The sequence below is a fragment of the Chinchilla lanigera genome, unplaced genomic scaffold (genome assembly GCF_000276665.1).
Source record: "Chinchilla lanigera isolate Chin_1 unplaced genomic scaffold, ChiLan1.0 scaffold00078, whole genome shotgun sequence".
NCBI classification, from domain to species: domain Eukaryota; kingdom Metazoa; phylum Chordata; class Mammalia; order Rodentia; family Chinchillidae; genus Chinchilla; species Chinchilla lanigera.
In genome coordinates, this window is record NW_004955479.1 from 10,897,044 (window position 1) to 10,904,636 (window position 7,593).

A 7,593-nucleotide genomic window follows, 5' to 3' on the forward strand; every position below is an offset into this window, starting at 1 on the left:
GTTTGGTATTATCATAGTATGTACTGTGTAGTGTTTGGTGTTATCATAGTACGTACTGTGTAGCGTTTGGTACTATCCGTGATTTCAGGCATCCTGGTGTCTTGGAGCGTGTCCCCATGGATAAAGGGGGACTACTGTAATAGATTGTGAAGTCAATTTAGCAGGTGTGACTAGGATAGATAAAAAATGGAAAATAACAGCACTGCACATAATAAGGGAATTATTTTGTTTTAGTGTATGCACTGAATTGCAATGCAAAATGGGCTTCTCGCTATGATTAGCCAAAACAAAAAAAAAGTCACTGGTGCAGAGTACTATTTTTTGGAGATTTCCCACTGTTATCCAGCTATACCACCAAGGTATAAAGGCAGTTTTCTCTTCATGCATTCCTTATTGTCATGTGCTAGCAATTAGTAAATCCTCACCCACACTGGAAGATGCATCAATTGTCTAGCTTAGTGAAAAGCTTGAATTAGATTATATTACTTTAAAAAAACTTCGGGGTTATTATTTTCAAATACAGTAAATAGAAGGGAGCTAACCAAACTGTGGCCTGGTACACCAGGGTGGGTTTTGCCTTAGTGAATAGACCAGAGTAATTTGTAATTGACATTTCAAAGAAGCCTAGAAACAGACCAGCCTTTGTTTAAATCATAATTACCCTGTTTGTATGTAAAAAGATACTTCTAAAGCTTTTCAAAACAACTGGTTCTTTTAAGTAGATAATTATTCCCCTTCCAATCTTGTTTAGACTATTCAGAACTTCAGTGAACTCTTCCCCCCAACCCCGTAGTACAAAGGTTAACTTCAGCCAGTCTTTCCTCAAATTATCACAAATTCCCAATTAGTGAATTCTAAACAGGGCTTCCCTGTAACAATATGCCAAAGACTCGTGTGATGTGTTCTCCACTGCATTGAATAACATCTGACAGGTTTCCAAGTACTGGGCCACCTGGATATTCTCTATCTGTCAGGACCATGTAGTCAAAGAGGTTGATGAGGAGGGGACACAAATCAGCCACATACACTCAGGGGTGGTGAAGGAAGACAAAGGGAGAAAAATATCTTTAAAAAAAAAACTTTTTTGTATCAGCTGAATATTAAATTATAGGCACTTTTCCCTACGGGGAAGAGCAGCATTTAATACTTCAATTTAACAAAGTCACAGGTGGGGATAGAAAATAACTTTTTGTATGTAGATTGGAAGTTATTAGACAGGCTGGGAAAGTTGGCAAGAGAAAGGTGCATTATAAATAAAATGACACTTATTTATCTTCTCTCTTTCTTTCCTGTTTTTTTTTTTTTTCTTTTAATTTTCTCCCCTTTTTTACCCCTGGGGATCGAACCTAGGGCCTTGTGTACAAGCTGTACCACTGAGCTCCAGCCGCAGGCTTGAATAATTTATTTCTCATTGTAAATTCCCATTTACACACCAAAGGAAATACATGGAATATTTTTTAAAACAAAATTCTGTCATTCTTGACAACACTGTTTTCTTTTTCTTTTCTTTGCAATGTTTGGACTCTTTCAAAGGCAGTTTCTTATCCTCCCTCACGACAGGCGCCTGTAGTCTGCAGTGGTTTTTATTTATCAGAGTTCTCTGTCACCATAAAGTTTCGGATGTTCAGACTCTCGAGTTAGCAGTGAGAATGCCAGGCGGGGAGCCAGCTCTGCTACTAATTAGTGTAAATCAAAAGGGCAAAGTGGGGAGATAAAAGCCAGGTTCCAACAGCAGGGTCTACAGCCAGGGTTAGAGACTGACTGACAGGTCCAGGCAGTTGAGTAAGACACAAAGGGCTTGGAGAAAGGCCACTTAGGGTTGGAGCACTTGTCTCCTTTTTCTACCTGCACCCCTCCTGATGCAGAAGAGGCCTGTGTAGCCTCTATTGATTATTTCCCTTTCTTCCATTCTATCAGACCCTCATTTTGTTCCATCAGCCCCGTCTTTCTTACAGGACTTTGAAGAAGGTCCTGATTGAGCTAAGCCAATCCTCTTGTCAAGAGGGGGTCAAGCAGGGTTGTGTCATCTTCATCTGGTGAGCACATTCTTTAAAAAAGTGTCTCCAGGCTTAAAAAACACATGCAGAAAAGACACAGTCTTCTTTGGTGGAAGTCTCTGAGTCTGCACATGATGACTGCAAGTGTGACCCTGAGCTGCGTCCCTGAGGGCACTGGTCTGAATGTGACAGAATAGAAATGAGGAAAAGACCAGGTCCTGCGCTGCTTTAATTCACAACTTCTGGGACCCTTTTGCTCTTGAACTTCTGGGAGGCAAGGCATTTCTCACAGTCTTAGCATTACTAGTTAGCTTTCCTGTAGCTTGCAGCTGGCACGGGCTCTTAATGATCCTATCCTCTATGATTTCTCTGCTCCTGAAGCACCTAGAAAACACTCTGTAAAGTTTATGTTGGTAGAAACATAAAGCATATGCACAACTGTCCCTTTGTATCCACAGAGGATTGGTTCCAGGACCCCTTTAGATACCAAAACCTGTGAGTGCTTAAGTCCCTTATATAAAATGGCACAGTATTTGCATATAACTTGTGCAATCCTCCTGTATACTTTGAATCATGTCTATTTACAATGCCAAATACAATATGCAGGCTGTGCAAATAGTTGTTATGCTGTATCAATTAGGGAATAAAATCTAGAAAGTCTGAACATGTTCAGTACAGATACAGTTTTTTTTCCAGTATTTTCTAAGTTGGTTAAATCTGCAGATGTGGCTCCTGATGGAAAGGGCCACCTGGACTCCTTAGCTGGTTGCCTGGAGCTTTGCCTATGGCGGCCGGGATGCCTGGACCTGTCTGTGTTGACTTTTTCTTCCCTTCTCTTGTCCAGGATCCCCCTTTTCCTCTCATTCTCATGAATGCAGATGTAGCACAGCCTGGCCACTCCCATCCAACTTCATCTTGACCAGATGTTGATTGCAGTAGAACTTTCTTGCAGTTGGAGTCCCTTTCTGAGCGTTTGGACTTGGGACCAGGCAGAGATCAGTTTCTGTCTGGGTGAATGGGTCTAGAGCAGGTCTTCAGGGTCTACATTTCCCTGTTAATGGCTCTGTGGGTTCTTGTGTTTTCTATCAGAAGAACAGGCAGAAACACCTTGGGACAAGAACAAGACTTTGGAGCACAAAGGAGCTGGAGTGCTGTCATTTTATCCAGGGTGACAGGTCCCGAGAACGAGGTGCCCACAGATGATAAGAAAAAGCAAAGAGACAAGAAAAACAAGAGAGGCAAAAGTCTGGGATCAGGGGGCTTACAGCCTCTTGCACTGCAGGCCCGATTACCAATCTCAGTCACCTTTTATTGAGCGAGAACCAAGGGTGTAGCTAGTACAAATGGCAGATACCAAACATTTTAGTAATTAAAGTATTATCCTTCTCCAGTTCTGCCTCTTATGCTGCTGGCAACAATCCCCTGTGAGCCTCCCACACCCAACACCATGCTCACTCAGTTCAGCTGAGGGTTATAAGTTGACCACCAGTTATCAATCCACTACAATCCAGTCCTTACCATTAATTTTTACAGTGGATGGAAAGACTAAAAAATAGGGATCTCCTGCAGTTCAAATATACTCTTATCTTGAGGATAAAGGCTTCAGTTCATTTTTGCAACAAGAAACAAATCATTGTGTGTCCTCAGTGCTTTCTAATCAAAGAATGTCCTTCTCCACAGAGCGCAAGGGAGAAAGCCATTGGGAACGGGAAGCTCAGGATGACGCAAGCATAGGACAAAGGTGTACAGCTTTTATGGCACTGGTGGGGGCAGGCAGGAACTTGGTCTCTTGATGTCACTGCACATAGAGGTGGAGTTTTAGTTGTGCCTGTGTGCTTCCTTCTCTTGCTTCTTCATGTAATACGTGTCTCGTTACCATTCTAAGGTATGATGTCTACTATGCTAATAAAGTAAGAGTAACTAGAGGTTACTTTAGTGACTATGGTACACGTTTATTTGTTTGTATTTTCCCACCTGAAATGTGTCCCTTATGACCTGGAAAGTTCCTAACTCAGTTTTGGAATAGGACAGATCACTCCCTACCTCAGTGGTTTGATTATAATGGTTTTACCTTGCTTGGATCTGGCTTCTTGGTGTCTCTGCTGACCACAGTCTTTGAGGGGTAAGTGGACTCTGCATCCTGCTGTCTCCAGATGTGTTCTCTTAATTTCATAGCCTTGAAGACTGGTCCACTTTTGTAAGTCCCAATTTCCTGATATGTTTGTTAAGCCTGAAAGACCAAGGGTAGCCTAACTATCACACCACCAGGTAGACCGGGAGCCAGGGGAAGCAGGTTATAACCAAAAGAACAGCATGAAACAGAGAAGGGCAGAGTTGTGATGGTTTTCAAATCCCTGGCTCCAGGCCATTCCTGAGTCCCATCTGTTACCCACTCCTAGACACCATGACACTTTACCAGCAGTTTCTTATAATAAATTCCTTTATTTTGCTTATGTTAGCTCAAGTGGTTCTTAAAGTAGTGGTGTGCTGGTAAATGTCTCGCACTGGCTGTGGTTGTTCACAGCTCTGGTGTTGTGGCACGTGCTGATTTTCATGATGTAAGTACCCCATCATCGCTGATCTCAGGCTACCGAAGTGGCATCACTGAACGCAGAGGTGGGAAGAGATGACTGTACTGGTTGGGGTCAGCTGGTCTGAAATGGGGCCAGCAGGGCGCTACCTAAAGAATATGACACATAACACACTGCTCAGTTACATGGGAGTTTCCGGGATGCTCCGTGACGGCTGCTAAGTTGCAATTCTGGTATATAGATCTCTTAAATTTCAAATCTGCAGCATTTTGGGCTTGGAGAGCAGAGGATGTGGGAGTAAGCTTTTCAACTGTATTGAGAAAATACTTTCGGGGGTTATAGTAATGCTTTTTGGTGTGCTGGGAACTGGAGGGAAGTAGAGGGTTTGGCCTGAAAAGTGAAAGAAGCTGGGAGTGCAGCTGAGGAGGAGAGGAACAGAACTCTGAGAAGGCTGCCTCCAGGCCTTGCCACAGAGAGGAGGGTGACCTTCTCCAGGTGACGAGGCGCATCTGAGACCGTTGGTATACCACATGGCCATACCACAAAGGACAAAATTCGATCCTTCAGCCAACTCACATAGACGTTTCTGACCTGCTTCACTTTTTCAGGATTTTTTTTTTTTTTTTGAGACAGGGTTTGCCTGTATAGTTCAGGCTGGCCTTGAAGTCACTATATAGCCCAGGCTGGCCTCAAACTCACAGTGATCCTTCTGCTTCAGCCTCCCAAGTGCTGGGATTACAGGCAAGGGTCACCAAGCCCAGCGATCTGCTTTTGTCTGGTTTCTTGGAGGATGAAAAAGCCCTTTATTATACAATTAGAGATAAGATAAGGAGGTATAAAATGCCAGTACATTTCAGAGATGTAGTAATACGTTCATCGTGAGTGAGGGCAAACAGTGCCCAAGAGTCAAGTGGCTGGCAGCAGATCCTGCCCAGCTTTGATAAGGGAGGTTTGAAGGGTAGGAATGAAGGCACAGGAGCCCCTTTTGGCCACTTTCCCATCCTGGATTTCTCTGGTTGAAGGCCAGTTGCTAAGTCTTCAGGTGAACTCTTCAAAGTCCTCTTCAATTTTAAAACCAACCTCAAAGGTCATCCTCTGTAACATTTTCTGTGGCTCTCCCAGGAGAGCCCCCTGCAGTAGTACTGATCACAGTTTAATGTAATGAAGGGCAATCCCTCATATGTTTGAATTCAGATAACTGGACTTTTTTTTTTTTTTTTTTGGTCTTTTTTGAGACAGGGTCTTGCTATGCAGTTCAGGCTGGCTTTGAGCTCACTTTGTAGCCCAGGCTGGTGTTGAACTCACAACGATCCTCCTGCCTCAGACTCCCAAGTGCTGGGATTACAGGTGTGCGCCACCACGCCTGGCTTTTGATAACTGGACTTTTGCACATTACACATCAACATCACTGAGCTCCTAGCACTTGGACTTTGGTACTTGAGCTCATGAACATCTCTTTCAGATGACTGCATTGTTTAGTTTCAACTGCATGAATATCTGGATACACTGTCTGAACGTCTTTTTTTGATTTTTAGCCCTTGACAATAATACATGGAAAAATGAATGTGCAGATGTCAGTGATAAGAAGAATTAGGTTTCATACACTTAGTTCAGTTGAGACAAAGCTGCAAATCATTACACGTGCTGGAAAGGTACATTTAGGATTAATTCTATATTTGGATTTAAGCCTGTTGGTTCTCTCAATTTGTTTTAAAAAAAGATCAAATATATATATGTATGTGTGTGTATATATATATATATATAAACTTTATATATTTCTGAAAACATATTCCTGAAGAATCTGAACTCTGTTTGTTTTTTTGTTTGTTTGTTTTTTCTGGTACCTGGAACCAAACTCAAGACCTTACGCTTGCCAGGCAGATGCTGTGCTGCTGAGCTAAATCCCCAGCCCCAAGAATCTGAACTCTGATGTACACTAGTTATTTATATGAAAATTAATTTCAGGTTCAACGTAATTGAGAAATAAAACAAGAAAGCTATAAAAATATTAGAACTGAACGAAACCAAACCAAACCAGTCTACTGGGCTGGGATGCAGCCCAGGACATGGCTCTGGGTTCAACCCCTGGCCGTACTGAAGCAGGAAGACAGGATGTGGCTACAATTAGCTGGGAAAGGAGATGTGACAAGATTCTGGGACACATACCCAGAATAATTCTCAGAGCCCTACATGTGGACTTCTCCTGAGAACTCGAGCAGGTTTCTGATAGGATGACCTGAACGTGATGCCAGCATGGGACAAATGAAAAAGGGACAGTCACCTCTGAGCACTCACTGTGTTTCTCCACAGTAGCCCACCCTATGGTGTAGGGTGTATTTTTAGTATACGTGCTGCCAAAGTGAGTGCGTAGGGTGCATTTTAATTTTTTCCTCCTTTTACTTGGCCTGAGCTCAGTCTGTGGAGCCTCACCTCCTCCTTTTTTACCTTTCTATTTCCCCCTCCTACTTTTAATAAATGTGAAACTTTGCCACCATTTAGACTTGTTTTGTATAATTCTTTGTTTGGGACAGAAAGAAGCTAGAAATCACCTCCAGAAGGAGACTCTAGCACACCAAAATCTGGTAAGAGTATTAAAAAATCCTAATCTAACTCAAAAGTAGGGAAGACTTTTATAAGCATGTTATAAAGAAAACTCAGAAACCTTAAAGGAAAAGACTAATTGGACTGCACAAAAATGTTTACACTTCTATAAGGAGAAGGATATTCAATAAATAATGTAAAGTACAAAGTGAGAAAAACTTTAGAGCACTGAATTAGGAGAAACCCTAATTTCCCTGATATATAAAAAGCTCTAGGAATAAGATAAAACCAAGTAACATAGTACAAAATGGTCAGAATATATGAAGGAACACTCACAGAAGACAAACCCCAAATGACTAAAAAATACATTAAAAAGATGCTCAATCTCAAAAAGAAGGAAATACAAAAGAAAAGCAGGAAATATTTTTCTTATTTTATTTTGGTATAGGTCCAAGATTTTATAATATCAGCATCAAGAAGATGGGAGAGCCGGGCGTGGTGGCACATGCCTGTAATTCCAGCAC